The sequence below is a fragment of the Myotis yumanensis genome, unplaced genomic scaffold, assembly GCF_028538775.1.
Source record: "Myotis yumanensis isolate MYYU_CA2020_CCGP unplaced genomic scaffold, mMyoYum1.0.hap1 SCAF_13, whole genome shotgun sequence".
Classification (NCBI taxonomy): domain Eukaryota; kingdom Metazoa; phylum Chordata; class Mammalia; order Chiroptera; family Vespertilionidae; genus Myotis; species Myotis yumanensis.
In genome coordinates this window covers 18,504,711-18,525,459 of record NW_027223764.1, presented here as the reverse complement: position 1 = coordinate 18,525,459, position 20,749 = coordinate 18,504,711, and the positions used below count along the sequence as shown (strand labels likewise).

General features: G+C 41.2%; 1 pseudogene; it reads left to right on the top strand.

Moving 5' to 3' along the window:
- The first annotated feature begins 5,273 nt into the window (after positions 1 to 5,273).
- Positions 5,274 to 10,346, top strand: LOC139022175 (large ribosomal subunit protein eL38 pseudogene; annotated as a pseudogene).
- The last annotated feature ends 10,403 nt before the right edge of the window (positions 10,347 to 20,749 follow it).

Here is a 20,749-nt window from a genome sequence, read left to right as displayed (position 1 = left end):
GGTCTCTGCTCCAGTGTTACCTTTCCAACAAGGCCTTCCCTCGTTAACTTACGTAAAATAGTGCACACCCACCATTGCTCTCTGTTCCCTTCCCTTGCTTCTCCACATTCTTTACTACCTCCTGACAGGTTATGCTTTATTGGTTTAGGTCCTGTCTTCTCCCATTAGAATGTTAACTCCATGATGACAGATTTTTGTTCTGTTTGCTGAAGAACAGTGGACACATTGTGCAAGAAAGAAGGAAAATAAGAATGTTATTACATTTGTTTATATATATATATATATATATATATATATATATATATATTGAAAACATAAACAACAATCTAATGAAAATGGCTATCTCTGAGGAGGGAGAAGTGTGAATTGGGACTGGGTAAGAATGAGATTTCTGTGAGTATAGTTTTTGATGTAATTTTGAGTTTGTTGAAAAATAAAATTTAAATTTAAAAAAGAGACAAGAGACAGCCAGGTCCTTGACACATGAAGCATAATTATTTAAAGAATAACCCAAATTTCGCTTTTTATTGTAGGACTGAAGGAATGCTCATTGGATTTGGTGAATAGGGGATACCTGGTGACCTGAGAGCTAGTTCTTTCTGAGGGTGGAGGGAGAGCTGCTGGGAGTTGAAATGATGGGGTGGCTAAAACCTGAGAATATGGAAGGATGAAATGTGTAAATAATTCTTTTGAAAGGTTTGGGAGAGGGGGGAACATGAGGAGGGCCAGAATATGTTGTTAGTGAGCTCAAGGGAAGATCCTTTCGGGCTAAGGGTTTTGGACAAGCCTGCTGACTGAGGCAGAGGATGGGAGGCAGCCAGGGTGAAGAGAGGCTATTCAGAGATGGACATGAGGGACTTATGAAAGGAGGCCTGACATAATATGGTGGAGGCATAGGGGTGATGGGTGGGGAGGAATCAGAGAATTATTCTGGGGAGAAGAAGGTCATGAGAAAAAGGGGGCTGCCAGGGTTGTTCAGAGAAATTACAGGAGACACAATTGTCTGCTGAGGGTGTGGGGAACAGGGCTGGGTCTAGCGTTGAGGAGGATAGAGAGTTTTGGTAGCATTTTTCTTGGGGATTCGAAAAGAAGTCTTTGAGAGCAGTAGGAGCTCATTGCCAGGCAGCAGGAGGGAGAGCACACGTGAGTCACATGAGTAGAAGATCCTTAGCTCCCCTTGCCCTGGCTGGCTCCATCTCTTAGGATGTAGCATTCTGGTCCCCCAAGATTGCACTGCTCTCCCTTCTCTCACCTCATCTACATCCCTCTCCATGCGGCCACCCTACTTGATGAAACCCATTAGTACCTTGGGCCCATTCTCATGGTATGACCTTTGTGACTGTGCATCCCCAAGTGTCCAAGCATGGCCTCAAATACTTGGTAGGAGGCCTGTAGAAGACCCAGCCTCCCAAGGAACTCCCAGGACCCATATGCAACCTAGAGGTGGAACAGAAAGCATGTATGTATGGTGGCATCTCCAAACCAATAGCAGAAGGAACCCAGAAGTTGGCTCACAAGGTCACTGTGTAAGCTTCAAGCCCCCTTCTCTCTGTGTGCCCGGTTTCCTCGTGTGTACAACCAGATGGCCTCTAGGGCTCCTTCCCATTTGACATTCTATTCATCTGTAGTTGTATTCTGTAGGTTCTCAAGTCATCTCTGTGATCAGGAGAAGTTCAAGAAAGTTTCGTAGAGGCAGGGCGGGTACATTCAGATGGGGAAAAGGATGGGGAGCTTTTTAAGCTAGAGAAGGAGTAGGCATAGATTTATTTGTTGTCATCTCTCCCATCTTGGGAGATAGGGAGTTAGTACTGTCTTTTCTATCTCTCTTCCCAGTGTCTGCCCAGATGTTTCTAGAGGTAGGGGCTTTGAGCATTGAGAAGAATAGTGGGGACCACTGAGGGTGCATTGAGGGGATCAGGGGAAGAAGACAAAGGAAGCAGCTATTTGGGGCCAACTATATTTCCTGTCTTCCCCGGCACCCCCACCTGCCCAACCATCCCAATATCCTAATTAGCTAGTCCCTTAGGCCCCTGTTAGCAAGGCCGGCTGAGCGCCCAACTCCCTAAGGACCAGCCCCCTTACCCCCCAGACTAATCAGTCCTTCGCTCCTTGAGTGCATGAGTGTACACACACACACACACACACACACATTGAGCCTTATTCTTTCCCAGAGTTTCAGGCCCCATTCCAGCCTTCAGATAGTTAATGTAGGGTGATGTTGAATTTCCCAGTGAAGACACCCTCATTTGAGATGATTGAAGAGTTGGGGAGAGGCCAAAGTTTGGTGGGTCCTCTCCAATTTGGGGTTTTCTCTCAAACTTGAGGAATCAATGATCTATAGCAAAGAATGAAGCCATGATTGGGGGTACTCTATGGCCCCCTAAGTCCTAGGGCTGGTGTCTCTCAGGTCCCCATCTATGGTCAATATTCACCCCAACCCAGACCCCTCCCCCCTTCATCTCAGGGCCCCCATTCATCTCCCTACCCTCCCTACCCCCCGACACCCGCACTGTCAGCCCAAACACATGATAAATTGCCCTGTCAACAGAATTCATTCAGGGACCAATTAATTCCACAGAAATGAACCAGGAGCCATCAGTTGCTGAAAAACTCAGAGTGCAGGGAGCGGAAGGAGGGGGTGCAGACGGGGGCTGGGCGGCAGAGGAGGGGACGGGGAGGCTGGGGAAGTTAGTCTGACAGAAATTGGTCATTTAATGCTTAAGTGCACGCTAGACAGCCCTGTCATCGCCCGAGGCCCCCGTGCGGGATTAATTATCAGAGGAGGAGAGGGCAGCCCAGCCAAACCAAGCCGTCTGTCACCAACCAAGGCTAGAGTCACCCAGGACTTGGGCCACCCTGAATCCACTTCCAAGTCTTCAGGCCTCCTGCTCCCTCAGCTTCCAGGCCCCACCAGATCCCAATCTAAAACCCAACTCTTATCTTGAACCGTACACCACATTTAGTCATGGCCTTGCCATTAGCTACCCCAACCAGGAAGCCGCCTTCGACCCTTTGACAGGGTTAGAAGCTATAACTCCCTGTACTTCACTATCATTAACCTCAACCATCTTGTGTGACTCTGTGGAGTCCAAAACATGATTGTGCCACCCATTGATTCTAATCTGAGATAATGGCACCATCTTCCACTCAAATGCTCAAGTCAGAATCCTGCCAGTTGTCCTTGACTTTTCCCTCTCCTTCATCCCTCTCAACCAATCAGAATCCACATCCTGTCGGCTCAACCTCCTGTAAACATATCTGGGCCACTTGCTTCCAGCTTCCCCCTATCACCCAAGGTTGGGCCACCAGTGGCTCTGCCTGCTCTCCTAATTTAGGTCCTTACTTGCAGTTGGAGTTATCTCTAAAAATACAAATAATGCCCTGCTGTATCCCTTCGCCCTACCACAAAATTCAGTTTAACACCCTTTGGTGGACCACCATGGGCCTGCAGGGGATAGAGTCCAAACTTTTAACTTAATTGAGAAGGCACAAAGCCCCAGCCTTTGCCAGCAGCCCGGCCTCACTTCCAGTATGCTTCCCCTTCTCTCAGCTCCAGCCCCATTGACCTTCTCTTTTGGCTCTACACACGCTATTTCTCTCTCAGCCTAAAAAGCTCTTTCTACTTTCCAACTCCTACCATTCACCTGACTAACTCCTTCTTACTCATCCTTGAAATCTTAGATTAAATGTCACTCCCTCCAGGAAGCCTTCCTCAACCCCTTAATGAGCTTTCACAGCTCCCAAACTTCTTCATTCATCAACATTTCACCCTACCTGTGCACTGTCTATACTTCCACCAAAATGGCAAGTTTCACAAGAATGGAGTCCATGTATTTATCCTTAGAGCCTGGCACTTAATGGGTACTAGAAAATATTTGTGTTTTTTTTTTTTTATATATATATTTTTTTTATTGATTTTTTACAGAGAAGAAGGGAGAGGGATAGAAAGCCAGAAACATCAATGAGAGAGATCGATCAGCTGCCTCTTGCACGCCCCCCAGTGGGGATGTGCCCGCAGCCAAGGTACATGCCCTTGACCGGAATCGAACCCGAGACCCTTGAGTCCACAGGCCGATGCTCAATCCACTGAGCCAAACCGGTTTGGCGAAAATATTTGTTGAATAAGTAAATGAATGAATAAAGGCTCAGCTTTTTCTTGGCTCTATCCCTGGTCTGACTCTGAGGCTAAGCTTCCCAGAGTCAGAACTCTCCTAGTAGCCAAGATAGGCTGGGTGGCTGAAGAGATAAGAAATTGTCAGGCCCTAACCTGTTTGGCTCAGTGGATAGAGTGTCGGTCTGCGGACTGAAGGGTCCCAGGTTAGATTCCGGTCAAGGGCATGTACCTTGGTTGCGGGCACATCCCCAGTAGGGGGTATGCAGGAGGCAGCTGATTGATGTTTCTCTCTCATCGATGTTTCTAACGCTCTATCCCTCTTCCTTCCTCTGTGTAAAAAATCAATAAAATATATTTTTTTAAAAAAGAAATTGTCAGAAATTAGTCAACTTGTGACCCCATCAGATGGACCCAAAACAGCTGAGCTAAGTGAGTTCAGATAAGGGAGAGGCTACTGAGAGCTGGGGGTTAGAATGCTAGGGAGGATTTCTGGGAGGGCTTCCTAGAAGAGCATAGCCACTGGTCTGGAAGAAGCATGCTCTGGGTAGATATGAGGGTTGTCTGAAGCATGGGCTGACCAGGGGAGGAGGGAATAAACACCTAGAAAGGGCACTTTCCAAAATGGATCTTGATATATGTACCAGAAGTTGAACTGACAGGACTTTGATATTGATTAGATGAAATTTTAGACCAATTTTATAGGGCAATGAATTCCAGACTAAGTTTGCCATTTTTCCTTCCCTGATGGCAGGATGTTCATTGACTGCTTCTAACGATGGCCAGATGCAAAGTTTTATTTGCCAAGTTAATTCTGGCAGCCAGACAAGGTGTCTGAAGGGAAGGTTGAGGCAGGGAGACCGTTAGAAAGCTGGTGCAGTTATGAGAAAGGGAGGGAGGCTGAGAGGGAGGAGAAAAAGAGAGAGAGAGAGAGAGAGAGAGAGAGAGAGAGAGAGAGAGAGAGAGAGAGAAAGAGAGAGAGAGAGAGAGATCTGCAGAAAGATTTGTGAAGTCTCCCATCTGGGGCAGAGGAGAATAAGGTGAGCTGAGTGGGCTCCATCTCAATGATGCCTAAAAGGACTATTGGCAGCCTCACTGAGATGATATATCTGGACTTGGCTGCCAATTGGATCTGAGGGTGAGATAGAGAGATAGGGCGAAGATGGCTGCCTCCAAAGCTTGTGTTCCAAGAGGCTGGGTGGCTGGTGGGGCTACCAGTAGAGGTAGGGCTATCAGTAGGGCTATCAGAAGAGAGGTGGACTTGAGACGAGAAACAATGAGCATGACTTTATATACTGAGTACACATGCCTGAGTTTGCCATGCCTGGGCATGATGGCCAATAGAGAGAATTACAGAGCAGTAGCTTGGGAGTAAATTGGCCTTAAGATGTAGAATTGGAAGATACCTTCCTGCCCCCACCCTCCTATCCTCCAAATTTGCATTTAGTTAGAATGGGCCAATGTAATTGTGTGGTAGAGTGATAGTATAATGCTGAAACAAATGATCCTAAAAAATATAATGCAGTAAAGTGTGTCATGAGGTACAAGTGATAGTGTAGGGCTTGTAATAATAGTGTAATGATGTAACTCAGAAACAGGATAACCATATGACAATTTACTAATATGAACCAGGAAATGATGGGTCAATGCACTAATTAATAATGCGGGGCTGTATTGTGGTAATGAGATAACCATGTAAATCAGTGACACTGTAACAAGGCACACAATCCGGCAACCAAAGGACAACCTGACAGTGTAATCGTGTTAACTTGGTAATGATGACATAACAATGTCATCACATAGTGGCAGAGTGTGGCGATGATGTCACACAATAACAAGAGGCAAACCAGAGAGCAGGTTGAGCCACAACATAAACCGGTAACATTCCTAAACATAAATTTTATTAAAAGACCAATGTTAAGGTGAATAAAAATTTGTATAATAAGCAACCATTTATCTAAAAAGGGAAAGTGAAATATAAATACATATACTTATTTGCTTACATGCTACAAAATGGAAAGATAACCAAAATGTTTTTTTAATGCTCATCTAATGAAGAAGGGAGAAACAAAATGGAGAGGACAAGAAGATAAAAGCTACTTCACTGATTATATCTTATTTTGTAGATTTGACTTTAGAACTATGTACATATTTTATATAACAAGCCAACAAAATTAAGTAATAAGTTAGTAATCCCCCCAAAAGGCAGACACAAAATGAAATAAGTGAACCTAAATATTCATTGTGTTGGAATCATAACCACATGGAGAGAAACTATTTCAAGTAATTTAAAACCTAGTAATTTACTATATGTACATTCCCTAGTGGGTCATACACTGATAAAGCAAGTAAGTAATGACATTGATGTTCTTGGAGTTTTTGGTGTGGGAGAAACAAACAAACAAACAAAACCAAATGGAAGATCAGTGAAAATAAGTAAAATCCCTGTAATCCTGCATTTCAATTAGATGCCTTAGTAATAAGTCAATGCATTTTATCTTTTGAAAACCATTTCCTAGCTCTACCCACTGAGAAAGGCAAGAAGCTAATCAACTCAGTAACAATAAGCACCCCTGGTCCCCGGATTGTGGGCTTTAATACCACATTGCACTAAAAGGAACCAGGACTCTTTGGGAAAATGAAAGATGTGTCTGGAAATCTTGCCATAACAGAAAGCAAGGAAGCTATTAAACACTCCTACTAAAGTCAGGTCAAAAGGACTTAGGTGCCAACTAGAGGCTGTCATTGCTCAAAAATGAGATAATTGAACATCAGTGAGAATAATAACTACAATGGATTGAAACTCATTAAACATATTTAAATCCATGAATACATAATTATACTTAAGAGAAACATTTTATTATTTTATTTGTAGGATGCAAAGAAACCAACTCATTATTTGGGAAATTAGTAAATAAAGAGAAAAAAAATCAAACATTTCTACTGCTTTTCTTATAAGAACTGCATTTCAGGAAAACCAAACAGTGAGTGAAGGGAAGTTTCTCTTTATAAATGTCGTACAGCTAATAAATGAAGAAGAAATAGATAGAATTAAAATATCACCATTTTGCAACCCCTAATGGAATAATAGATCTAGGCAATGATCATCAATGGCTGTTAATTTCACAAAAAGAGAGACAACAGACCATTATGTGCCCCTTGATGAAAATACAAAACACACACATACAAAACAAAACAAAAACCGAAAACTCTATTAGCTAATATTTCCAGAATATCCAACCTGAATCTGATCAAGCCACTAGATGTAACACCATTTTACAGACAATACTACGAACAGAGGAACCACAGAGATGAAATCTGATTTCGGCTCTTGATTGTGTAGTTTCCCCAGACTGAGAGGGCAAATAATCTGGCTTCTTCAAAAAAAAAAAAAAAAAATAGCAAGTTGGGCCCTAGCCAGTTTGGCTCAGTAGATAGAGCATTGGCCCTCAGACTGAAGGGTCCTGGGTTCGATTCTAGTCAAGGGCATGTACCTTGGTTGCAGGTTCCCTGACACTGGTCAGGATGCATGAAGGAGGCAACCAATCGATGTGTCTCACATCGATGTTTCTCTCTGTCTCTCCCTCTCCCTTCCACTCTCTCTAAAACTCAATAGAAAATGAATATCCTCAGGTGAGGATTAACCAAAAAAAGAAATAGCAAGTTGGGAAATGGATAGACTAAAGGAAACTTAAGAGATATATCAACTAATTGCAATATATTTGAATCTTGCAAGTACTTAAAAAGAGGAGGAGCAGAAGAGAAGTTATGAAGTAATCAGTGTCATGTAAATACTGCACTAATTGCACATTATAAAATTTTTAGGTGAGCTAATGATATTATGATCATTTAAAGTCCTTTTATCTTATAATTTAAATATTTACAGATTAAATAATGTCTGACATTTTCTATAAAATAATATGGGGACAGAGGCATTGAAACAAGACTGGCTTTAAATTGATAATTCTTGGAGCTGGGTTTATCATACTATCCTCTCTATTTTTATCCTCTCTATTTTTGAATTTTTCAATAATAAAAAGTTTTAAACCATTGTTCTATTAAATCAAACCAGTTAAATTTGAGGATAGCCATATCCCCTATCTTGACTTTCAGAAAGCTGACAACTGTCTTTAATTGGTCAGCTGTGTAAGCTGAAGATTCTGAAGAAACTGACTAACCTAAGAAAATATAACTCCAGATTCTGGCAGTCAGGGTCTCCCACAAAACATCCTGGTCTCTATCTTATTACTCTTCAGTGATGTCTACCAATCAACAGGACCCAAATATGCACACAAAGTTTCCAAGCAGTCTTTTACTCCTTTGTGTGTGTGTGTGTTGATGGACAGGAAAGGATGTTAATGGTTTAAAATAAGCCTGTAACATGGGGTATAGAGACCAGAATTAACTACCACAAGAAAAAGGACTTGAAAAAAATCAAAGACAATTCAGGGAAGAGAAGAAAAGCAAAATAAAATAAAAACTGCCTATAATTTAATAGTCTCAAAGAGGTAAAAGAAACATACTCATGAAATAAAAACAGGGTGTATTTTAAGGTACATTTAGAGAATAATAATAATTTTAAATCCCTGGACATTAATATATATGTATATGTGCATATATAATATCAGAATTAAAAATATTCAATGGTAGGCTTTCAAGGTAAAGTTGAGAAAATACCTAAAAAGTACAATGAATGACTACAGAGATGAAACTAGGAAAGAAAAAAATAATATCTAATGGATAAACACAGAAAGTATAAATATCTAACTAATGGGAGTCTCAGAAAAAGAAAATGGAGGTGAGAAAATTATCAAAAAAATATTCCATAAATTTCCCCAAAATGAAGGACATGAATTTCTATATTGAAAGGGCCTACCAAATATCCACCACAATGGATTTACAAATTCTTACACCAAAGCATATCATCATAAAATTATAGAACATTAAGGGATAAAGAGAAGCTTTCAGAATGAGAGAAAAGGGGGAAATAAGGGTTAAGTACAACAGTTTGGAAATAAGAAGGGCAGCAAAGTTCTCAATAGCAACAGTGGAAACTATTAAATAATGGAATAATGCCTTCAAAATTCTTAGGAAAAATCACTTCAAGTCTAGAATTCTATAGCCAGCTAAAGTATCAATCAAGTCTGAGACTAAAATAGTCTTTTTCATGCTTCCAAATCCCCCCAAATTCTCATGTATCCTTTCTTTTAAAATTATTGGAGAATGTTCTCCATACAAAATGAATAAATAAATAAAATAAATGAATAAACCAAGAAAGAAGTATACTTGGGACCTAGTAAGCAAAAGATCTAATACAGGAGGGGGGTGAGAGGAATTTCCAACATGATAGAGAAGAAAAATTCCATAATGAAAATCATGCAACATATCCACGGAGTAACCAGTACAATAGGAACAGGAACAGGTACATTATATACAATAGTGTAGGTTGTTTTCTGACCAAAGGTATAGAGCTTGGTGGCCATATATTAGAGCCAAAATCTATCTTGCCCTCTGCTTGCCATGACACAATCCTGATGAGTGGCTGCATTAAACCTACAAAAAGAAAACACTCTGGTCTTCCCAAAGAGAGCACTATTCTGTAATTTGTCAGTTCAGGAAGCTCCTTTTTATAATCCATCTATCCAGAGGGTATGCCTTTGCTAAAAACTTTACTCAAAGGGTCATTTGTATTAGTGATGGTCTAAATGAAAAACATTGCAGGTCTTAGAAGGATGCCACCGGTAACAATAGATGACAAAATATGCTTGACAAAAATAAAATGAGTTTCATATTCCTGTTGGTAATTTGGACATGAATTAGTAATAATGAACTAAAAAACTTAGCAAGTAAAATAAAACCGAGGCACTTATTAACCCCAGGAAAAACAAAAAAGTTATACAAGAAATAAAATGTGATGAAAGGCACAACATGACTCAGCTGAAAAAAAATTACACTTTTGTTCTTTTTTGTTTTCCTTGTTTTTTGCTGCTTGCTGTGCCAGCCACGTGCCTCCCACTCCTAGCTAGCCATGCCTTGAAAAACGAGGAAATCAAGGGCTTCCTGCTTATTGCCAGGAGAACGGATGTCAAATATGTTCAGATCAAGAAAAATAAGGATAATGTTACACTTAAAGTCTGGTGCTTAAAGACACCTTTAGACTTTGGCCATCACAGAGAAGGCAGAGAAATGGAAGCAGTCCCTGCCTCCAGGTTTGGCAGTGAAGGGGCTGAAATGAACTAAACACACTGATCTGAACTATATTAAAATGTTAACATTTTTTAAAATTACACTTTTGTTTACATAAACACAAAACATTCATTTTATTCCAATTTGTGATATAAGTATATTGAGAGAATTAAGAAAGAGAAAGTAAATATAGGTGTTGGTAAAAAAAAAAAAAAAGATCCCCATCTTCATCTTTCATAAGAGTCAATAGATAATTTTAAAATATGAAAAGTCAAATATAGTGATATAAATGTAATATTTCAATAGAAATAGGAAGGTAAGTATCAGAAGATATAGCTAATCAATTTTATTTTATTTATTTTTTAACCCTCACCTGAGGATATTTTCCCACTGATTTTTTTTATTGATTAAGGTATTACATATGTGTCCTTATCCCCCCATTGCCCCCCCACACACATTGATTTTTAAAGAGAGTGGAAGAGAGAGGAAAAGACAGAGGGAAATATCGATGTGAGAGAAACACATCTATTGGTTGCCTCCTGCACAAGCGGCCAGGGAGGAGTCTGCAACCAAGGTACATGCCCTTGACCAGAATTGAACCCTTTGGTCCACATGCCGACGCTCTATCCACTGAGCCAAATCAGCTAGGGCCTAAATAATTTTAAAATATAGTCTATAGGGAGTTAATAGCGGATAGCTATAAACTTTTATTAGTTTGCTGTTTGAGCTATGTAAATAGCTATTTTTAATGAAAAATTCAAAGATATCTAAAAATAGAGAAAATAATACACTGAACTCCCATAGTAATCACTCAGAGTTAGCCATTATCAAGATTTTGCTACACTGGCTTCATATAAACATATTACTTTAATTTTTAATTAAAATATTTAGAGCCCTAGCTGGTTTTGCTCAGTGGATAGAGCATCGGCTGCGGACTGAAGGGTCCCGGGTTCGATTCCGATCAAGAGTACATGCCTGAGTTGCTGGATCCATCTCCAGTAGGGGGCGTGCAGGAGGCAGCCGATCAATGATTCTCTCTCATCATTGATGTTTCTATCTCTCTATCCCTCTCCCTTCCTCTCTGAAATCAATAAAAATATATTTTTAAAAATATTTCTAAAAAAATTTAGAAATACATACAACTAATAATATGACTACCTCTGAGGCACATGATTGATATAGGGATGGGAGGGAGTTAGGAAAGAAAGAATTGCTTTTTCTTTTAAACAGTTTTATTTTTATCTTACAAATTTTAATGTATTATTCTGAACACTTTATACTCATTTAACCCTCAACAATTTGAGGTAGATACTAATAGCTTATCCATTTTACAGAAGAGAGTTAGCTATCATTTGAAATTTTTCAATGAGCAGGTGTTCCTTTTTTAAAAGACATCACTCTTTAAAAAAGGATCCTCAGCTTTGAACCCAGCAAAATATGGAAATTAGTGGGACAATTGGCCTTTCTTATTCCAAGAAATCTACTAAAACAGCTTGGGAGCAGGGGAGTCATCATACTCCTGACAGTGCCCCACAACTGATTCACAATGAATTGGCTGTCAAATAAACTACGTCTTTTTTAAATGATTCATTCTTAAACCAGGGCTCTAGCCCCCTATTTGCACCTCTGATCTTTTGTAACTTGCCTGAAGGACTCCACACCCACCTCCCTCCAAATGTCATTTGTTCATGTATGATCATCGTTCCAGCCTGTCAAGAGCATTTCAAATCTTAATTGTCATCTCACCTATTAGTGATCCTGTTCTTTGCATCATTTGGAAATGTGATGAGGTGGACACCTACATCTTCATCTGAGCCACTTATAAAAACATCGCCTGACCAGGGCTGAGTCACAGGCTCAAAGACCTCCCACTGGCAAGACATAAACCCTATCATCTCACACCCCTTTGGGTACAGTGACTCACCAGTTATGAACCCTCCAAGCAGGGCCATCATACAGCCCCTATTTCTTCATTGTATCCACAAGCATAATCTGACAAACTGTTTAATGCCCGGTTGAAAGCAAAAATAGTATCTTCAGCATTCCCCTCGCCTTATCAACAAAAGAAGCATGATATTCTACCTTTTGGTATGTATTCTTAGAGAGCTTCTGATGGCTCCCACCAAGGGCAGACACATTCTCCTTGCTAAGCATTGCCAGACCCCATATGTAATAATCATTTCTAGAATTTTGCCAGAAATCAACATCAACCTTGACAATCTTTAATATTCAAATCCATGTCTACTCCTTGCTAAGTATATGCAGTACTTGCCCATTTCCCTCTCACAGCACTCCTCCAATCCTCCACAAGTCCCCAAACGTCACTGAAAGCAGATTTCTCATCATATATGATCTTGACACCTATCTGGACCTGGACCATTTTATCATATTTTCTTCCTGTTTCTGGTTTGAAGTCATTCTCCTTAACACTCTGGAATGGAAAGAAAAGGAAGGTAGCAGATCTTCTCTCTATCTTTGGTTAATAACACAACATGACCTTCTATCCCATAGTTTGTCCTGGATATTAAACACATTTTATTTATTTACATATTCATTCATTTATGTTTAATCACACAAGCAATACATACTCATTAAAATGCAGATATTATGGATAAAGCTAAAGCTCTCATTGACCAGTCCTTCTAATTCTAATCCATTCTCTATTGTGCTTAGCTTGGTGTATATTCTTCTGTGCATTTATATACCTATATATACATTAAAAATCATATGCTTTGGCTTTTTGTTTAACTATGTTGGCATATCCTTTAGAACATTTTCCCCATTAACATTTTCCTGGCAGAACATCTCTAGGTGTTTAGTACTCAAACTTGATGGGACACATGTATCTCACAATAATGTTTTTCAGTTGTTGTTTATATAAGGAAAATAAATACATATTTGCACCCCCCAAAGTCAATGTGGCATTCTAAACTCAATGATGTACAGGAAAAATCCCAATTTATAGTTCAAATAGAAGTAGTAGGGTGTGAGAATCATGTGTAGATATTTGGAAACATGTCACCAAAGGGGATGAGTCCGGAGTATGGCTGGTGCTCAGAGGTCTTATTGCTAACAAAGCAACCTTTTGTTACAACCATATTCCTTATTTGGTAACCGGGAAGGAATTTTTTTTTTTTTTTTTTTCGGGAAGGAATTTTTGAGCATTTTACATCCTAACATAATTTGTGACATATATTGGCATTTTACTGGGATTTAGTTACATTTTAGGAAATTTGTGGAGGGATTTGAGTTGACACAATCTGTTACCATTTTTGAAATTAAAAAATAATGAAAGACAGGCTCCCAGTTAGTGTTTTCACACAGAATGTTTGATTTGAAGGAACAGATTCCTGACTCTAAGAGATAAAATGCCTGTCAGATGAAGGGATTAAAAAATGTAGCATGGCTGAAACCGGTTTGGCTCAGTGGATAGAGCGTCGGCCTGCGGACTCAAGGGTCCCAGGTTCGATTCCGGTCAAGGGCATGTACCTGGGTTGCGGGCACATCCCCAGTGGGAGATGTGCAGGGGGCAGCTGGTCGATGTTTCTCTCTCATCGATGTTTCTAACTCTCTATCTCTCTCCCTTCCTCTCTGTAAAAAATCAATAAAATATATTTTTTAAAAAAAATGTAGCATGTACATATATGATGGAATATTATTCAGCCATAATAAGGAATAAAGTTCTGATATATGCTACAACATGGATGAATTTTGAAAACATTATGCTAAGTGAAAGAAGCCAGACACAAAAAGACAAATATTATATGATTCCATGTATGAAATATAGGCAAATTCATAGAGATACAAAATAGATTATTGCTTACTGGGAGCTTATGGTAGCAGGGAATGGAAAGTTATTGCTTAATGGATATAGAATGCCTGTTTTGGATAATGAGAACATTTTAGAAATAGTGGTGATAGCTGCACAACATTGTGAATATAATTAATGCCACTGAATTATCCACATTAACATGGCTAAAATGGCAAAATTTATGTTACATACATATATATTTTTATCACAATAAAAATAAAAGGTTTTGCCTGCGCGGTGTGGCTCAGTGGTTGTGTTGACCCATGAACTAGGAGGTCATGGTTTGATTCCAGGTCAGGTCACATGCCCAGGTTGCAGGCTCAATACCCAATAGAGGGCGTGCAGGAGGCAGCTGATCAATGATGATCTCTCATCGTTGATGTTTCTATCCCTCCCTCCCTCTCCTTTTCTCTCTCTGAAACCAATTTTTAAAAAAACACACACGCATATACACACGTGACAAAGGTTTTCTTCTGTAACTTGCTTTTCTCATTCAACAATGTGCATTGAGAGCCTCCTGTGTGGGTACCTGGCAGTGCCCCACTCTGTGATTGTTGATGAGTCTCTAGAGCAGCGATTTTCAACCTTTTTCATCTCATGGCACACATAAACTAATTACTACAATTCTGCAGCACACCAAAAAATATATTATATCTTTTGACGATCTGAAAAAAAATAGGTATAATTTTTATTCATTCACACCGATGGCTATTGTTGTGTTGGCTGTTGTCTTTTTTTAATTTGACAGTCTAAGAGAAAAGAGGTCAGTGCCCCTGACTAAATAGTCAGGTATTGCATGTCTTAAACATTCTCGAGGCACACTGGTTGAAAATTGCTGCTCTATAGGATAGAAGTACACGGGGTTGTTGGGCCTTTGCCCTGCCAGGCAGTTTTCACGGCCTTCACGCTTTTCAAGCTCTAACCTTTCAGATGCTTTTCACAGTGTGTTGCCAATCTGGTGCCCCTCTCCCTGGCCACTCTTCGTCCCTCCATGGCCTGTGCAAGGCCTTGCCAATCTGGCCTCATTAGAGACTTTCCCAGGTCGCACTGGTGTTCTCTCCTGCCTCTTTTGGATATAGAGATACACGCTCAGAGATATTCCTTGCATTATTGTTTTTAAAAGCAGAAAGCATTCCAAGTGTCCATCAGTAAGAGATTATCCAATAAAGTTATCCTTACAGTAGACTACTATGCAACCATTAACAATGTTGGTATAGATTATAGAGCTGTATTTATTGACATGAAAAATCCCCCACAATTGTTAAGTGAAAAAAAGTTTTCAAATCAACGTGCATTATAGAATACAGTTTTTGTAAAAAGAATATTGATTATGCACATAAAAATAAATCTGGAAGGATATACTCCCAAATGTGAACAGTGGTAATCTGGGTGATAGGGTGACAGGTGATGTTTTATTTGGCACATCTGAATTTTCCTGTTTTTCTTCAATTAACATTCATAGATTATGTAATGAGAAAAAGGGTTGTTGTTTTTTAAAAGTCTGGGTTGACATCCCTGACTCCGGTAATTGTGCAGAACTATCTTACAGCACAAATAGCATTCCTCACATGCTTCTCTCTTTCTCCCTGTGAGTTCTGTCTCCGCTATAAGGAAGGGAGGGGGCAGGGGGAGGTACTATTCGTAGGCACAGTGCCAAGCCTTGGCTAGGAGGCTTTGTCACCATCATTGCATTTAATCCTCACAAAAACTGAGTGGGGAAGATATCAGGCCCATTTTACTGATGAAAAACTGAAGCTCTGAAATGACAAGCAATCACCTCCCATCATGCAGCTAATAAATTACTAAATCAAAATTCAGAGCCAAGTTTGCATGACTCCAAAGTCACACCCTCACACCCACATTCTCTCTAGATGTACTAATCACCCCACTCTAACGCAACTACCATCCTCCTTGCTGTCAGAGGACTCATTCATTCTCTCAAGGACTCTATGTTGAGCACTCTATACTTAGAGAGCTGGGCACTGGAAATTCAGTGATGAACAGGATATGTGGTTCTTGCCCTCATGGAGTGTATATTCTAGCTAAAAAATAGGTTATTAAAGTGCATAGGTGCTAAATAGAGAATATTTTTGCAAAGTAATAACCAATATAGCTCCACCAAGAACCATAGTCAAAATGGAGAAATTAAAGAAAAAAATAGACGGGTGTGAACCTAAAAGGAAATTTCTAGAGCTTGGTCCCATGACTCCATCCTTGGCCCTTCTAATTCACTCTTTTTGTTAATGGCTTTCAAGCTCATCAGATTATCAGAAGATATAACACTTATTAAATGGAAGAGGACAAAATTAGACAGCTTAGAATAATGGGTCAAAATTAACATAATGTAATTTAAGGAATAACTGGAAAGTCTTGAATTCGTGTTACAATTGAAAATTAATTGTCCCAGTGCACTAGAAGATGGGCCATGTTCATCAGTGACTCGTGTGAAAAAAAGCAGGGAGTTTTTGTTGCCCACGAGTTTAATGTAGGTCCATAAAACCAACCAACTACTAAGAAGCCAGGACATTGGTGTGGGCAACCCTGATGAAGTCCAGCTGAGGCTGTGAAGACACTCCAGCTGTCCTCATGGCTGTTCTGAGAGGGTCCTCCACCCACCCAGCCTCTGGAGTAGACAGCAGGGCTCAATAAGAACACCTGCATTGTTGCACCATCCATCACACAGGGCTGACCACCTGCTCCATCCTCCTCATTCACAGAGTAGCCCACTCAGGCCCGGAGAAGAGGTTTCTGCCCAGTAGGGTCAGCATGTTTACAGCAGACCTAGGACAACTCTTGACTATTGTGAATGAATGATGTACAAGGATGAGGATAAAATACATGGAGGGGCAGCAGGTGAGATTAAGAACATCCATTTTATCTTCTTTGAGGCATCAAAGCGGAATTAATCAAAGTGATGTTTTCCCATTGATTTATGCCTGATTCTTTGTGCTGAGTACATGAGTACATATATGGATACCCACACCACACCATGTCCCCAAAGGATTTGCTGCAACCACCCCTACTCCAGGCTAGTGCTTGTCCAGTTCCCCTGGTTTTCCCTTATCCAACTCCCTGAGTTTTCTTTGTTCTTTCCAAGGCCCCTCCACCAGGAAGACCTCCTGAATTGGGGAGGCCATGGTGCTGGCCTCCCACCCAATCGAAGAGCCCTGACAGCTGCAACAGCCCCTACTCAGGCAATTATCCTAAATTATCCTAAGGGGGCATTAGCCTAGGCCGTGGTCGGCAAACTGCGGCTCTCGAGCCACATGTGGCTCTTTGGCCCCTTGAGTGTGGCTCTTCCTAAGCCTTAGGAGTACCCTAATTAAGTTAATAACAATGTACCTACCTATATAGTTTAAGTTTAAAAAATTTGGCTCTCAAAAGAAATTTCAATCGTTGTACTGTTGATATTTGGCTCTGTTGACTAATGAGTTTGCCGACCACTGGCCTAGAGAAATACCTTGTACCTTTGCACCTTCTGTCTTTCCATATGCGTCTGTGCCCTTGGCCCCTAATCCTTTCACCCTCACCAGGGTCCCATCCTCAGTCCCATGTCCCTTGGACCCCAGAACCCCAGTTCCCTTTCTCTCCTCCTATACCCTCCCCCAAGATTCTCTGTCATTATCTCTAGAAAGTGAGGCTTGTGCATCATCATTAATGGGCTAAACAGCAGGGTCAGCGAGGCTGGTAGCAGTAAACACAGCAATTACGGCCGCGCCTCCATCCAAGCGCCTTCGCTCCCAATCCATCTCCCCTCATCACCGGGCGGTGCTGAGCCGGCCCTGCCGTCATTACATTAATCAGGTTAATTCCAAGTTAGAGTCCACATTCTAATCAAAAGGCAGTCAACAGGGTTGGGGTGTCAGGGGGAGTGGGAAGAGTTTTCCTCCCAAGGAATGGGAGTTGACAGCAGGGTCCAGGCCTGGACGCCTGACAGCCCCGTCCCTTCCTAGTGCGGCCACCACTCTGGGTCTGGGCCTTGCTCCTGACACCTCTTTTTTTATCCTGGATTTAACCCAGGGCTGAGGCTCTGGATATGTAGTTGGGGCCAAGGGAGAGTCTTTCCTTGTCTCTCTAAACAGGCCAGCATGGTCTGTTGGCAAGCTTGGACCCTGACAACTCTAGGAGAGCACTGTATTCATATTGTTGTCTATGTGAATGATGCCCTTAGAGCTGTGCAATGTACAGCATGAACAACAGTAGAGAGTGGCCCTGCAGCTTACCTCCTGAGAAACCAAGGGCCTAGAGATCCTCCTGCCTCCCCTTTCACTATAAAGGCCCTTGTGCATACATTGGGCCCACCCAGATCATCCAGGATAATCTCCTGGACCTGTTTAGTCACCTTAACTTCATCTGCAACCTTAATTCCCTCTTGTCATGTAACATAACATAGCCACAGGTTCTTGAGATTAGGACATGGATTGAAGAGACATTATTCTGCCTACTATAAATCCCACATGCCCTATTGATCTTCAAGTCCTATTAATTCTATGCCTTCAGAATGACCCTTCCTTCTGTCAGTTCCTGCATTCTTCATCTTGGATTGTCCAGATGTTGCAATCATCTTCTAACTCTACCTCCAACCTCTCTCCCTCTCTAATCCATCTCCCAAGTGGCTGCCAGAATGTAGCAGATGCCTTTATTGTCCATAACTCACTTCTGATTTCAGTGCAGCTAGCCCAAGAAAGAGGATGCAATGGCCCTGAGGGCAAACTTCAACCAATGGGGGATCTCAGTCAGTAGGTATGTGCCCAGCTTCTTATCCTTTAGAGGGGCAATTCTGAAGTACATTCTACATTATTCCTGAGAATGTACCCAAGGATGGAGCACTAGTCGCCCACATTGGCAATAGCTCTTTTCTGTTTCACTTTTCTCACTCCCTCACCACTGCTCCCTGGAGTCACCCAAATACCGTAAACTGCCTTGTCTCAAGCTCTGATTTGGAGGAAATCAAACTAAGACATGAAGTGATATCTCTAAAATGAAGATCTGATCAAGTCATCTTCCTCATTAAAGATAGTCAATAACTCCTACCTTCAAATGAAAGTACTAACTAGTAGGTTAGTATTTAAAGCCCTATATACCCTGACTTCCTCATTGTCTTCTACATCCATCCATTCATCCTATGTACCAACCATACGAGATTCCACCACAAACTTTCACATCACCAGCAAGCCTTCACTCTCATGCTGAGAGCTCTGAGGTCTAAATCCTGGCCCTTGGACACCACTGTATAAATGTCCCATAGTAAACCTGAAATTTAACATGTCCAACGTTGAACTCAACTTCTTATCAATGTTCTCTTCTCCTTCCTAACTTTCTCTTGGTTTTCCTCTGTTTTGTCTGATTCTTCATCATCTTTCCTGGATTCTTTTTCTCCCTCCTGTCTCATATACATGAGTGATCTCCAGGCTTTTCCCCTTGATCCTCTTCTTATCTTGATCTCAACACTTTCCCTGGATAATGTCATTCATTACTGTGGCATATGCTGATAATTCTTTTCTTTCAGTCTCCAGTCTAGACCTCTCTGTCGAGCTCCAGACTCACCCAGCTGCCTGCCTGCTGGATACCTCAACCTGGAGGTCCTATCACAACTTAAACTACATGTTCAAGGCCCTTATTCCCCAATTTGCTCTTTCTCCAATATCTCCCTTTATGGAATTGCTTACTACCTAGATGTTCATAAATCTGCAATACTTTCCTTCCTATTCTCCCCAAAGTCTGCCCATTCTACCTAATCTGTTCTCTCTTTCCTCTTCCCTCAGACCTTCACAATCTCTTCCCTGGATTTTGCAATGATTTTAACTGGTTCCTTGCCTGTGGTCTTGCCTTCACCAATCCATCCTCCATGCAGAAGTCAGAGAGGCCTTCCTAACACACAAATCTGGCAGGGTTACTTTCCACTCAATACCCAGGAGGAAAAGTCACATTTCTTAGCATGACCTAAAGTTCTTCCTGCTCTGGGTCTGCCCTTCTGGGGACCCCAGCTTCCCTTATGCTTTATATACTGTTCCCTCTGGCTGTAGTGCCCTTTCTATGTCACAACTCCATCAATCCCTTTCCTACTTGGAAACTTCTTATCTTTAAAGCTACCTCTTCGGGGAGGCCTTCCAGAACAGTGCTCCCAGAGCAATCCATGCAACATCATTCTATTACATTTATTTACCAATCTGTTTCCTCTGTTAAACTATCAATCCTTGAGGGCAGGGACCCCATCTTAGTCACTTTTGCCCCAAAGCACCATGTCTGGATCTTAGCAGGAGTTCATTTGGTATTTGCTGAACTAATGAACTAATAGATGCTCAGTTCCCCATATAGCCAAATTCTTACCTACATAATGACACACATAGTCAATGTATGTGTGGTTACACAGGCAGACACAGTCATCCCCATTCACGCTGTTGTTTCCATGTACAGGAGTCTTCAAAAGTCAATCACACACCTCTGTCATCACTTACCTACAGCCAAATACCAACATTCCCACATACCCACTTCTCCATCAACCAAGTCACTCAGAGTCACACCCACACAAACATGCATAGTCACAAACACTCCCACATGGTCGTGCGCGCAGATTCACACAGACACACACACAGCTCCCAACACCTCGAGGGCACACTTCATCTCCAATTGTGAGAAAA